A 12066-nucleotide genomic window follows, 5' to 3' on the forward strand; every position below is an offset into this window, starting at 1 on the left:
AGTTTTTACACTTCAGATAGTGATTTTAACTTCCATGTTGTTATCCTTGCAAAAATTGGATTGTTTTAATCGAGATTACTTTGCAGCTGGGAGTTGTGGCGTTCTCCTGTAATCCAGCTCTTTGGAAGCTAGAATCGATGGATGGTATGAGGTTGGGAATCCTGTGACTCAAGGACTCGTGTAGATTGGACGTCCGCGTTAAGCTGGGTGTCAATATGGTCGTCTTGAGGTAGCTTATGGACCACCAGGTTGATTTAAGGAGGGGCAAAACGGCTCAGGGCGGTAACGCAGCAGGCAAAAGTTCCCGCATCCGGCAGTGACGGGATAACGTCTGAGAGCGAGCTTCGAGTCACAACGCAACCAATACGAACGTACACGATTCTTATGTCAGTTTTTACTTTTCAGATAGTGATTTTAACTTCAATGTTGTTATCCTTGCAAAGTTTGAATTGTTTTATTCGAGTTTACTTTGGAGCCGGGAGTTGTGGCGTTCTCCTGTAACCCAGCTCTTTGGAAGCTAGAATCGATGGATGGTATGAGGTTGGGATTCCTGTGACTCAAGGACTCGTGTAGATCGGACGTCCGCGTAAAGCTGGGTGTCAATATGGTCGTCTTGAGGTAGCTTATGGATCACCACGTTGTTCTAATTAGGGGCAAAAAGGCTCAGGGTGGTAACGCAGCAGGCCAATGTTCCCGCATTCGGCAGTGACGGGATAACGTCTGAGAGCGAGCTTCGAGTCACAACGCAACCAATACGAACGTACACGATTCTTATGTCAGTTCTTACTTTTCAGATAGTGATTTTAACTTCAATGTTGTTATCCTTGCAAAGTTTGAATTGTTTTATTCGAGATTACTTTGGAGCCGGGAGTTGTGGCGTTCTCCTGTAATCCAGCTCTTTGGAAGCTAGAATCGATGGATGGTATGAGGTTGGGATTCCTATGACTCAAGCACTCGTGTAGATCGGACGTCCGCGTTAAGCTGGGTGTCAATATGGTCGTCTTGAGGTAGCTTATGGACCACCAGGTTGTTCTAAGGAGGGGCAAAACGGCTCAGGGCGGTAACGCAGCAGGCAAAAGTTCCCGCATTCGGCAGTGACGGGATTACGTCTGAGAGCGAGCTTCGAGTCACAACGCAACCAATACGAACGTACACGATTCTTATGTCAGTTTTTACACTTCAGATAGTGATTTTAACTTCCATGTTGTTATCCTTGCAAAAATTGAATTGTTTTAATCGAGACTACTTTGCAGCTGGGAGTTGTGGCGTTCTCCTGTAATCCAGCTCTTTGGAAGCTAGAATCGATGGATGGTATGAGGTTGGGATTCCTGTGACTCAAGGACTCGTGTAGATCGGACGTCCGCGTTAAGCTGGGTGTCAATATGGTCGTCTTGAGGTAGCTTATGGACCACCAGGTTGTTTTAAGGAGGGCAAAACGGCTCAGGGCGGTAACGCAGCAGGCAAAAGTTCCCGCATTCGGAAGTGACGGGATAACGTCTGAGAGGGAGCTTCGAGTCACAACGCAACCAATACGAACGTACACGATTCTTATGTCAGTTTTTACACTTCAGATAGTGATTTTAACTTCCATGTTGTTATCCTTGCAAAAATTGGATTGTTTTAATCGAGATTACTTTGCAGCTGGGAGTTGTGGCGTTCTCCTGTAATCCAGCTCTTTGAAAGCTAGAATCGATGGATGGTATGAGGTTGGGAATCCTGTGACTCAAGGACTCGTGTAGATCGGACGTCCGCGTTAACCTGGGTGTCAAAATGGTCGTCTTGAGGTAGCTTATGGACCACCAGGTTGTTCTAAGGAGGGGCAAAACTGCTCAGGGCGGCAACGCAGCAACCAAAAGTTCCCGCATTCGGCAGTGACGGGATATCGTCTGAGAGCGAGCTTCGAGTCACAACGCAACCAATACGAACGTACACGATTCTTATGTCAGTTTTTACACTTCAGATAGTGATTTTAACTTCAATGTTGTTAACCTTGCAAAGTTTGAATTGTTTTATTCGAAGTTACTTTGCAGCTGGGAGTTGTGGCGTTCTCCTGTAATCCAGCTCTTTGGAAGCTAGAATCGATGGATGGTATGAGGTTGGGAATCCTGTGACTCAAGGACTCGTGTAGATCGAACGTCCGCGTTAAGCTGGGTGTCAATATGGTCGTCTTGAGGTAGCTTATGGACCACCAGGTTGTTTTAAGGAGGGGCAAAAACGGCTCAGGGCGGTAACGCAGCAGGCAAAAGTTCCCGCATCCGGCAGTGACGGGATAACGTCTGAGAGCGAGCTTCGAGTCACAACGCAACCAATACGAACGTACACGATTCTTATGTCAGTTTTTAAACTTCAGATAGTGATTTTAACTTCCATGTTGTTATCCTTGCAAAAATTGAATTGTTTTAATCGAGTTTACTTTGCAGCTGGGAGTTGTGGCGTTCTCCTGTAATCCAGCTCTTTGGAGGCTAGAATCGATGGATGGTATGAGGTTGGGATTCCTGTGACTCAAGGACTCGTGTAGATCGGACGTCCGCGTTAAGCTGGGTGTCAATATGGTCGTCTTGAGGTAGCTTATGGACCACCACGTTGTTCTAAGGAGGGGCAAAAAGGCTCAGGGCGGTAACGCAGCAGGCAAAAGTTCCCGCATTCGGCAGTGACGGGATTACGTCTGAGAGCGAGCTTCGAGTCACAACGCAACCAATACGAACGTACACCATTCTTATGTCAGTTTTTAAACTTCAGATAGTGATTTTAACTTCCATGTTGTTATCCTTGCAAAAATTGAATTATTTTAATCGAGTTTACTTTGCAGCTGGGAGTTGTGGCGTTCTCCTGTAATCCAGCTCTTTGGAAGCTAGAATCGATGGATGGTATGAGGTTGGGATTCCTGTGACTCAAGGACTCGTGTAGATCGGACGTCCGCGTTAAGCTGGGTGTCAATATGGTCGTCTTGAGGTAGCTTATGGACCACCAGGTTGTTCTAAGGAGGGGCAAAATGGCTCAGGGCGGTAACGCAGCAGGCAAAAGTTCCCGCATTCGGCAGTGACGGGATTACGTCTGAGAGCGAGCTTCGAGTCACAACGCAACCAATACGAACGTACACGATTCTTATGTCAGTTTTTAAACTTCAGATAGTGATTTTAACTTCCATGTTGTTATGCTTGCAAAAATTGAATTATTTTAATCGAGTTTACTTTGCAGCTGGGAGTTGTGGCGTTCTCCTGTAATCCAGCTCTTTGGAAGCTAGAATCGATGGATGGTATGGGGTTGGGATTCTGGTAGCTGGGTGTCAATATGGTCGTCTTGAGGTAGCTTATGGACCACCACGTTGTTCTAAGGAGGGGCAAAAAGGCTCAGGGTGGTAACGTGGCAGGCAAATGTTCCCGCATTCGGCAGTGACGGGATAACGTCTGAGAGCGAGCTTCGAGTCACAACGCAACCAATACGAACGTACACGATTCTTAAGTCAGTTTTTACACTTCGGATAGTGATTTTAACTTCAATGTTGTTATCCTTGCAAAGTTTGAATTGTTTTATTCGAGATTACTTTGGAGCCGGGAGTTGTGGCGTTCTCCTGTAATCCAGCTCTTTGGAAGCTAGAATCGATGGATGGTATGAGGTTGGGAATCCTGTGACTCAAGGACTCGTGTAGATCGAACGTCCGCGTTAAGCTGGGTGTCAATATGGTCGTCTTGAGGTAGCTTATGGACCACCAGGTTGTTTTAAGGAGGGGCAAAACGGCTCAGGGCGGTAACGCAGCAGGCAAAAGTTCCCGCATTCGGCAGTGACGGGATTACGTCTGAGAGCGAGCTTCGAGTCACAACGCAACCAATACGAACGTACACGATTCTTATGTCAGTTTTTAAACTTCAGATTGTGATTTTAACTTCCATGTTGTTATCCTTGCAAAAATTTAATTATTTTAATCGAGTTTACTTTGCAGCTGGGAGTTGTGGCGTTCTCCTGTAATCCAGCTCTTTGGAAGCTAGAATCGATGGATGGTATGAGGTTGGGATTCCTGTGACTCAAGGACTCGTGTAGATCGGACGTCCGCGTAAAGCTGGGTGTCAATATGGTCGTCTTGAGGTAGCTTATGGACCACCACGTTGTTCTAATTAGGGGCAAAAAGGCTCAGGGTGGTAACGCAGCAGGCCAATGTTCCCGCATTCGGCAGTGACGGGATAACGTCTGAGAGCGAGCTTCGAGTCACAACGCAACCAATACGAACGTACACGATTCTTATGTCAGTTCTTACTTTTCAGATAGTGATTTTAACTTCAATGTTGTTATCCTTGCAAAGTTTGAATTGTTTTATTCGAGATTACTTTGGAGCCGGGAGTTGTGGCGTTCTCCTGTAATCCAGCTCTTTGGAAGCTAGAATCGATGGATGGTATGAGGTTGGGATTCCTATGACTCAAGGACTCGTGTAGATCGGACGTCCGCGTTAAGCTGGGTGTCAATATGGTCGTCTTGAGGTAGCTTATGGACCACCAGGTTGTTCTAAGGAGGGGCAAAACGGCTCAGGGCGGTAACGCAGCAGGCAAAAGTTCCCGCATTCGGCAGTGACGGGATTACGTCTGAGAGCGAGCTTCGAGTCACAACGCAACCAATACGAACGTACACGATTCTTATGTCAGTTTTTACACTTCAGATAGTGATTTTAACTTCCATGTTGTTATCCTTGCAAAAATTTAATTGTTTTAATCGAGATTACTTTGCAGCTGGGAGTTGTGGCGTTCTCCTGTAATCCAGCTCTTTGGAAGCTAGAATCGATGGATGGTATGAGGTTGGGATTCCTGTGACTCAAGGACTCGTGTAGATCGGACGTCCGCGTTAAGCTGGGTGTCAATATGGTCGTCTTGAGGTAGCTTATGGACCACCAGGTTGTTTTAAGGAGGGCAAAACGGCTCAGGGCGGTAACGCAGCAGGCAAAAGTTCCCGCATTCGGAAGTGACGGGATAACGTCTGAGAGGGAGCTTCGAGTCACAACGCAACCAATACGAACGTACACGATTCTTATGTCAGTTTTTACACTTCAGATAGTGATTTTAACTTCCATGTTGTTATCCTTGCAAAAATTGGATTGTTTTAATCGAGATTACTTTGCAGCTGGGAGTTGTGGCGTTCTCCTGTAATCCAGCTCTTTGGAAGCTAGAATCGATGGATGGTATGAGGTTGGGAATCCTGTGACTCAAGGACTCGTGTAGATCGGACGTCCGCGTTAACCTGGGTGTCAAAATGGTCGTTTTGAGGTAGCTTATGGACCACCAGGTTGTTCTAAGGAGAGGCAAAACTGCTCAGGGCGGCAACGCAGCAACCAAAAGTTCCCGCATTCGGCAGTGACGGGATATCGTCTGAGAGCGAGCTTCGAGTCACAACGCAACCAATACGAACGTACACGATTCTTATGTCAGTTTTTACACTTCAGATAGTGATTTTAACTTCAATGTTGTTAACCTTGCAAAGTTTGAATTGTTTTATTCGAAGTTACTTTGCAGCTGGGAGTTGTGGCGTTCTCCTGTAATCCAGCTCTTTGGAAGCTAGAATCGATGGATGGTATGAGGTTGGGAATCCTGTGACTCAAGGACTCGTGTAGATCGAACGTCCGCGTTAAGCTGGGTGTCAATATGGTCGTCTTGAGGTAGCTTATGGACCACCAGGTTGTTTTAAGGAGGGGCAAAAACGGCTCAGGGCGGTAACGCAGCAGGCAAAAGTTCCCGCATCCGGCATGGACGGGATAACGTCTGAGAGCGAGCTTCGAGTCACAACGCAACCAATACGAACGTACACGATTCTTATGTCAGTTTTTAAACTTCAGATAGTGATTTTAACTTCCATGTTGTTATCCTTGCAAAAATTGAATTGTTTTAATCGAGTTTACTTTGCAGCTGGGAGTTGTGGCGTTCTCCTGTAATCCAGCTCTTTGGAGGCTAGAATCGATGGATGGTATGAGGTTGGGATTCCTGTGACTCAAGGACTCGTGTAGATCGGACGTCCGCGTTAAGCTGGGTGTCAATATGGTCGTCTTGAGGTAGCTTATGGACCACCACGTTGTTCTAAGGAGGGGCAAAAAGGCTCAGGGCGGTAACGCAGCAGGCAAAAGTTCCCGCATTCGGCAGTGACGGGATTACGTCTGAGAGCGAGCTTCGAGTCACAACGCAACCAATACGAACGTACACCATTCTTATGTCAGTTTTTAAACTTCAGATAGTGATTTTAACTTCCATGTTGTTATCCTTGCAAAAATTGAATTATTTTAATCGAGTTTACTTTGCAGCTGGGAGTTGTGGCGTTCTCCTGTAATCCAGCTCTTTGGAAGCTAGAATCGATGGATGGTATGAGGTTGGGATTCCTGTGACTCAAGGACTCGTGTAGATCGGACGTCCGCGTAAAGCTGGGTGTCAATATGGTCGTCTTGAGGTAGCTTATGGATCACCACGTTGTTCTAATTAGGGGCAAAAAGGCTCAGGGTGGTAACGCAGCAGGCCAATGTTCCCGCATTCGGCAGTGACGGGATAACGTCTGAGAGCGAGATTCGAGTCACAACGCAACCAATACGAACGTACACGATTCTTATGTCAGTTCTTACTTTTCAGATAGTGATTTTAACTTCAATGTTGTTATCCTTGCAAAGTTTGAATTGTTTTATTCGAGATTACTTTGGAGCCGGGAGTTGTGGCGTTCTCCTGTAATCCAGCTCTTTGGAAGCTAGAATCGATGGATGGTATGAGGTTGGGATTCCTATGACTCAAGGACTCGTGTAGATCGGACGTCCGCGTTAAGCTGGGTGTCAATATGGTCGTCTTGAGGTAGCTTATGGACCACCAGGTTGTTCTAAGGAGGGGCAAAACGGCTCAGGGCGGTAACGCAGCAGGCAAAAGTTCCCGCATTCGGCAGTGACGGGATTACGTCTGAGAGCGAGCTTCGAGTCACAACGCAACCAATACGAACGTACACGATTCTTATGTCTGTTTTTACACTTCAGATAGTGATTTTAACTTCCATGTTGTTATCCTTGCAAAAATTGAATTGTTTTAATCGAGATTACTTTGCAGCTGGGAGTTGTGGCGTTCTCCTGTAATCCAGCTCTTTGGAAGCTAGAATCGATGGATGGTATGAGGTTGGGATTCCTGTGAATCAAGGAGTCGTGTAGATCGGACGTCCGCGTTAAGCTGGGTGTCAATATGGTCGTCTTGAGGTAGCTTATGGACCACCAGGTTGTTTTAAGGAGGGCAAAACGGCTCAGGGCGGTAACGCAGCAGGCAAAAGTTCCCGCATTCGGAAGTGACGGGATAACGTCTGAGAGGGAGCTTCGAGTCACAACGCAACCAATACGAACGTACACGATTCTTATGTCAGTTTTTACACTTCAGATAGTGATTTTAACTTCCATGTTGTTATCCTTGCAAAAATTGGATTGTTTTAATCGAGATTACTTTGCAGCTGGGAGTTGTGGCGTTCTCCTGTAATCCAGCTCTTTGGAAGCTAGAATCGATGGATGGTATGAGGTTGGGAATCCTGTGACTCAAGGACTCGTGTAGATCGGACGTCCGCGTTAACCTGGGTGTCAAAATGGTCGTTTTGAGGTAGCTTATGGACCACCAGGTTGTTCTAAGGAGGGGCAAAACTGCTCAGGGCGGCAACGCAGCAACAAAAGTTCCCGCATTCGGCAGTGACGGGATATCGTCTGAGAGCGAGCTTCGAGTCACAACGCAACCAATACGAACGTACACGATTCTTATGTCAGTTTTTACACTTCAGATAGTGATTTTAACTTCAATGTTGTTAACCTTGCAAAGTTTGAATTGTTTTATTCGAAGTTACTTTGCAGCTGGGAGTTGTGGCGTTCTCCTGTAATCCAGCTCTTTGGAAGCTAGAATCGATGGATGGTATGAGGTTGGGAATCCTGTGACTCAAGGACTCGTGTAGATCGAACGTCCGCGTTAAGCTGGGTGTCAATATGGTCGTCTTGAGGTAGCTTATGGACCACCAGGTTGTTTTAAGGAGGGGCAAAAACGGCTCAGGGCGGTAACGCAGCAGGCAAAAGTTCCCGCATCCGGCAGTGACGGGATAACGTCTGAGAGCGAGCTTCGAGTCACAACGCAACCAATACGAACGTACACGATTCTTATGTCAGTTTTTAAACTTCAGATAGTGATTTTAACTTCCATGTTGTTATCCTTGCAAAAATTGAATTGTTTTAATCGAGTTTACTTTGCAGCTGGGAGTTGTGGCGTTCTCCTGTAATCCAGCTCTTTGGAGGCTAGAATCGATGGATGGTATGAGGTTGGGATTCCTGTGACTCAAGGACTCGTGTAGATCGGACGTCCGCGTTAAGCTGGGTGTCAATATGGTCGTCTTGAGGTAGCTTATGGACCACCACGTTGTTCTAAGGAGGGGCAAAAAGGCTCAGGGCGGTAACGCAGCAGGCAAAAGTTCCCGCATTCGGCAGTGACGGGATTACGTCTGAGAGCGAGCTTCGAGTCACAACGCAACCAATACGAACGTACACCATTCTTATGTCAGTTTTTAAACTTCAGATAGTGATTTTAACTTCCATGTTGTTATCATTGCAAAAATTGAATTATTTTAATCGAGTTTACTTTGCAGCTGGGAGTTGTGGCGTTCTCCTGTAATCCAGCTCTTTGGAAGCTAGAATCGATGGATGGTATGAGGTTGGGATTCCTGTGACTCAAGGACTCGTGTAGATCGGACGTCCGCGTTAAGCTGGGTGTCAATATGGTCGTCTTGAGGTAGCTTATGGACCACCAGGTTGTTCTAAGGAGGGGCAAAACGGCTCAGGGCGGTAACGCAGCAGGCAAAAGTTCCCGCATTCGGCAGTGACGGGATTACGTCTGAGAGCGAGCTTCGAGTCACAACGCAACCAATACGAACGTACACGGTTCTTATGTCAGTTTTTAAACTTCAGATAGTGATTTTAACTTCCATGTTGTTATGCTTGCAAAAATTGAATTATTTTAATCGAGTTTACTTTGCAGCTGGGAGTTGTGGCGTTCTCCTGTAATCCAGCTCTTTGGAAGCTAGAATCGATGGATGGTATGGGGTTGGGATTCCTGTGACTCAAGAACTCGTGTAGATCGGACGTCCGCGTTAAGCTGGGTGTCAATATGGTCGTCTTGAGGTAGCTTATGGACCACCACGTTGTTTTAAGGAGGGGCAAAAAGGCTCAGGGTGGTAACGCAGCAGGCCAATGTTCCCGCATTCGGCAGTGAAGGGATAACGTCTGAGAGCGAGCTTCGAGTCACAACGCAACCAATACGAACGTATACGATTCTTATGTCAGTTTTTACACTTCAGATAGTGATTTTAACTTCAATGTTGTTATCCTTGCAAAAATTGAATTGTTTTAATCGAGATTACTTTGCAGCTGGGAGTTGTGGCGTTCTCCTGTAATCCAGCTCTTTGGAAGCTAGAATCGATGGATGGTATGAGGTTGGGATTCCTGTGACTCAAGGACTCGTGTAGATCGGACGTCCGCGTTAAGCTGGGTGTCAATATGGTCGTCTTGAGGTAGCTTATGGACCACCACGTTGTTCTAAGGAGGGGCAAAAAGGCTCAGGGTGGTAACGTGGCAGGCAAATGTTCCCGCATTCGGCAGTGACGGGATAACGTCTGAGAGCGAGCTTCGAGTCACAACGCAACCAATACGAACGTACACGATTCTTTAGTCAGTTTTTACACTTCAGATAGTGATTTTAACTTCAATGTTGTTATCCTTGCAAAGTTTGAATTGTTTTATTCGAGATTACTTTGGAGCCGGGAGTTGTGGCGTTCTCCTGTAATCCAGCTCTTTGGAAGCTAGAATCGATGGATGGTATGAGGTTGGGAATCCTGTGACTCAAGGACTCGTGTAGATCGAACGTCCGCGTTAAGCTGGGTGTCAATATGGTCGTCTTGAGGTAGCTTATGGACCACCAGGTTGTTTAAAGGAGGGGCAAAACGGCTCAGGGCGGTAACGCAGCAGGCAAAAGTTCCCGCATCCGGCAGTGACGGGATAACGTCTGAGAGCGAGCTTCGAGTCACAACGCAACCAATACGAACGTACACGATTCTTATGTCAGTTTTTAAACTTCAGATAGTGATTTTAACTTCCATGTTGTTATCCTTGCAAAAATTGAATTGTTTTAATCGAGTTTACTTTGCAGCTGGGAGTTGTGGCGTTCTCCTGTAATCCAGCTCTTTGGAGGCTAGAATCGATGGATGGTATGAGGTTGGGATTCCTGTGACTCAAGGACTCGTGTAGATCGGACGTCCGCGTTAAGCTGGGTGTCAATATGGTCGTCTTGAGGTAGCTTATGGACCACCAGGTTGTTCTAAGGAGGGGCAAAACGGCTCAGGGCGGTAACGCAGCAGGCAAAAGTTCCCGCATTCGGCAGTGACGGGATTACGTCTGAGAGCGAGCTTCGAGTCACAACGCAACCAATACGAACGTACACGATTCTTATGTCAGTTTTTAAACTTCAGATAGTGATTTTAACTTCCATGTTGTTATCCTTGCAAAAATTGAATTATTTTAATCGAGTTTACTTTGCAGCTGGGAGTTGTGGCGTTCTCCTGTAATCCAGCTCTTTGGAAGCTAGAATCGATGGATGGTATGAGGTTGGGATTCCTGTGACTCAAGGACTCGTGTAGATCGGACGTCCGCGTTAAGCTGGGTGTCAATATGGTCGTCTTGAGGTAGCTTATGGACCACCAGGTTGTTCTAAGGAGGGGCAAAACGGCTCAGGGCGGTAACGCAGCAGGCAAAAGTTCCCGCATTCGGCAGTGACGGGATTACGTCTGAGAGCGAGCTTCGAGTCACAACGCAACCAATACGAACGTACACGATTCTTATGTCAGTTTTTAAACTTCAGATAGTGATTTTAACTTCCATGTTGTTATCCTTGCAAAAATTTAATTATTTTAATCGAGTTTACTTTGCAGCTGGGAGTTGTGGCGTTCTCCTGTAATCCAGCTCTTTGGAAGCTAGAATCGATGGATGGTATGAGGTTGGGATTCCTGTGACTCATGGACTCGTGTAGATCGGACGTCCGCGTTAAGCTGGGTGTCAATATGGTCGTCCTGAGGTAGCTTATGGACCACCACGTTGTTTTAAGGAGGGGCAAAAAGGCTCAGGGTGGTAACGTGGCAGGCAAATGTTCCCGCATTCGGCAGTGACGGGATAACGTCTGAGAGCGAGCTTCGAGTCACAACGCAACCAATACGAACGTACACGATTCTTTAGTCAGTTTTTACACTTCAGATAGTGATTTTAACTTCAATGTTGTTATCCTTGCAAAGTTTGAATTGTTTTATTCGAGATTACTTTGGAGCCGGGAGTTGTGGCGTTCTCCTGTAATCCAGCTCTTTGGAAGCTAGAATCGATGGATGGTATGAGGTTGGGAATACTGTGACTCAAGGACTCGTGTAGATCGAACGTCCGCGTTAAGCTGGGTGTCAATATGGTCGTCTTGAGGTAGCTTATGGACCACCAGGTTGTTTAAAGGAGGGGCAAAACGGCTCAGGGCGGTAACGCAGCAGGCAAAAGTTCCCGCATCCGGCAGTGACGGGATAACGTCTGAGAGCGAGCTTCGAGTCACAACGCAACCAATACGAACGTACACGATTCTTATGTCAGTTTTTAAACTTCAGATAGTGATTTTAACTTCCATGTTGTTATCCTTGCAAAAATTGAATTGTTTTAATCGAGTTTACTTTGCAGCTGGGAGTTGTGGCGTTCTCCTGTAATCCAGCTCTTTGGAGGCTAGAATCGATGGATGGTATGAGGTTGGGATTCCTGTGACTCAAGGACTCGTGTAGATCGGACGTCCGCGTTAAGCTGGGTGTCAATATGGTCGTCTTGAGGTAGCTTATGGACCACCAGGTTGTTCTAAGGAGGGGCAAAACGGCTCAGGGCGGTAACGCAGCAGGCAAAAGTTCCCGCATTCGGCAGTGACGGGATTACGTCTGAGAGCGAGCTTCGAGTCACAACGCAACCAATACGAACGTACACGATTCTTATGTCAGTTTTTAAACTTCAGATAGTGATTTTAACTTCCATGTTGTTAT

At 46.4% G+C, this 12066-nt stretch overlaps 30 non-coding genes and 1 pseudogene across 30 annotated transcripts; all 31 read left to right on the forward strand.

Moving 5' to 3' along the window:
* The first annotated feature begins 85 nt into the window (after window positions 1–85).
* Window positions 86–385, forward strand: LOC149713957 (signal recognition particle RNA). Its single transcript, XR_016373704.1, has one exon.
* Window positions 386–474: 89 nt separating this feature from the next.
* On the forward strand, window positions 475–774 carry LOC149713958 (signal recognition particle RNA). The gene has a single exon (XR_016373946.1).
* Window positions 775–863: 89 nt separating this feature from the next.
* LOC149713959 (signal recognition particle RNA) lies at window positions 864–1163 on the forward strand. The gene has a single exon (XR_016373768.1).
* Window positions 1164–1252: 89 nt separating this feature from the next.
* LOC149713960 (signal recognition particle RNA) lies at window positions 1253–1551 on the forward strand. Its single transcript, XR_016373792.1, has one exon.
* An 89-nt stretch (window positions 1552–1640) lies between these two features.
* Window positions 1641–1940, forward strand: LOC149713961 (signal recognition particle RNA). Its single transcript, XR_016373951.1, has one exon.
* Window positions 1941–2029: 89 nt separating this feature from the next.
* LOC149713962 (signal recognition particle RNA) lies at window positions 2030–2330 on the forward strand. The gene has a single exon (XR_016373729.1).
* An 89-nt stretch (window positions 2331–2419) lies between these two features.
* Window positions 2420–2719, forward strand: LOC149713963 (signal recognition particle RNA). The gene has a single exon (XR_016373762.1).
* An 89-nt stretch (window positions 2720–2808) lies between these two features.
* Window positions 2809–3108, forward strand: LOC149713964 (signal recognition particle RNA). The gene has a single exon (XR_016373687.1).
* An 89-nt stretch (window positions 3109–3197) lies between these two features.
* On the forward strand, window positions 3198–3460 carry LOC149713965 (signal recognition particle RNA; annotated as a pseudogene).
* Window positions 3461–3550: 90 nt separating this feature from the next.
* Window positions 3551–3850, forward strand: LOC149713966 (signal recognition particle RNA). The gene has a single exon (XR_016373736.1).
* An 89-nt stretch (window positions 3851–3939) lies between these two features.
* On the forward strand, window positions 3940–4239 carry LOC149713967 (signal recognition particle RNA). Its single transcript, XR_016373797.1, has one exon.
* Window positions 4240–4328: 89 nt separating this feature from the next.
* On the forward strand, window positions 4329–4628 carry LOC149713968 (signal recognition particle RNA). Its single transcript, XR_016373734.1, has one exon.
* Window positions 4629–4717: 89 nt separating this feature from the next.
* On the forward strand, window positions 4718–5015 carry LOC149713969 (signal recognition particle RNA). The gene has a single exon (XR_016373808.1).
* A 90-nt stretch (window positions 5016–5105) lies between these two features.
* Window positions 5106–5404, forward strand: LOC149713970 (signal recognition particle RNA). Its single transcript, XR_016373967.1, has one exon.
* Window positions 5405–5494: 90 nt separating this feature from the next.
* Window positions 5495–5794, forward strand: LOC149713971 (signal recognition particle RNA). The gene has a single exon (XR_016373842.1).
* A 90-nt stretch (window positions 5795–5884) lies between these two features.
* On the forward strand, window positions 5885–6183 carry LOC149713972 (signal recognition particle RNA). The gene has a single exon (XR_016373766.1).
* Window positions 6184–6273: 90 nt separating this feature from the next.
* Window positions 6274–6572, forward strand: LOC149713973 (signal recognition particle RNA). The gene has a single exon (XR_016373912.1).
* A 90-nt stretch (window positions 6573–6662) lies between these two features.
* On the forward strand, window positions 6663–6961 carry LOC149713974 (signal recognition particle RNA). Its single transcript, XR_016373746.1, has one exon.
* A 90-nt stretch (window positions 6962–7051) lies between these two features.
* LOC149713975 (signal recognition particle RNA) lies at window positions 7052–7349 on the forward strand. Its single transcript, XR_016373927.1, has one exon.
* A 90-nt stretch (window positions 7350–7439) lies between these two features.
* On the forward strand, window positions 7440–7737 carry LOC149713976 (signal recognition particle RNA). Its single transcript, XR_016373970.1, has one exon.
* A 90-nt stretch (window positions 7738–7827) lies between these two features.
* Window positions 7828–8127, forward strand: LOC149713977 (signal recognition particle RNA). The gene has a single exon (XR_016373735.1).
* Window positions 8128–8217: 90 nt separating this feature from the next.
* LOC149713978 (signal recognition particle RNA) lies at window positions 8218–8516 on the forward strand. The gene has a single exon (XR_016373767.1).
* Window positions 8517–8606: 90 nt separating this feature from the next.
* Window positions 8607–8905, forward strand: LOC149713979 (signal recognition particle RNA). The gene has a single exon (XR_016373703.1).
* Window positions 8906–8995: 90 nt separating this feature from the next.
* On the forward strand, window positions 8996–9294 carry LOC149713980 (signal recognition particle RNA). Its single transcript, XR_016373903.1, has one exon.
* A 90-nt stretch (window positions 9295–9384) lies between these two features.
* LOC149713981 (signal recognition particle RNA) lies at window positions 9385–9684 on the forward strand. Its single transcript, XR_016373758.1, has one exon.
* An 89-nt stretch (window positions 9685–9773) lies between these two features.
* LOC149713982 (signal recognition particle RNA) lies at window positions 9774–10072 on the forward strand. The gene has a single exon (XR_016373727.1).
* Window positions 10073–10162: 90 nt separating this feature from the next.
* Window positions 10163–10461, forward strand: LOC149713983 (signal recognition particle RNA). Its single transcript, XR_016373700.1, has one exon.
* A 90-nt stretch (window positions 10462–10551) lies between these two features.
* On the forward strand, window positions 10552–10850 carry LOC149713984 (signal recognition particle RNA). The gene has a single exon (XR_016373691.1).
* A 90-nt stretch (window positions 10851–10940) lies between these two features.
* LOC149713985 (signal recognition particle RNA) lies at window positions 10941–11240 on the forward strand. The gene has a single exon (XR_016373788.1).
* Window positions 11241–11329: 89 nt separating this feature from the next.
* LOC149713986 (signal recognition particle RNA) lies at window positions 11330–11628 on the forward strand. The gene has a single exon (XR_016373728.1).
* A 90-nt stretch (window positions 11629–11718) lies between these two features.
* LOC149713987 (signal recognition particle RNA) lies at window positions 11719–12017 on the forward strand. Its single transcript, XR_016373701.1, has one exon.
* The last annotated feature ends 49 nt before the right edge of the window (window positions 12018–12066 follow it).

Source organism: Phalangium opilio, unplaced genomic scaffold, assembly GCF_054372755.1.
Source record: "Phalangium opilio isolate 3A_F unplaced genomic scaffold, DU_Popi_V2 ptg000009l_1, whole genome shotgun sequence".
In the NCBI taxonomy this organism is placed as follows: Eukaryota; Metazoa; Arthropoda; class Arachnida; order Opiliones; family Phalangiidae; genus Phalangium; species Phalangium opilio.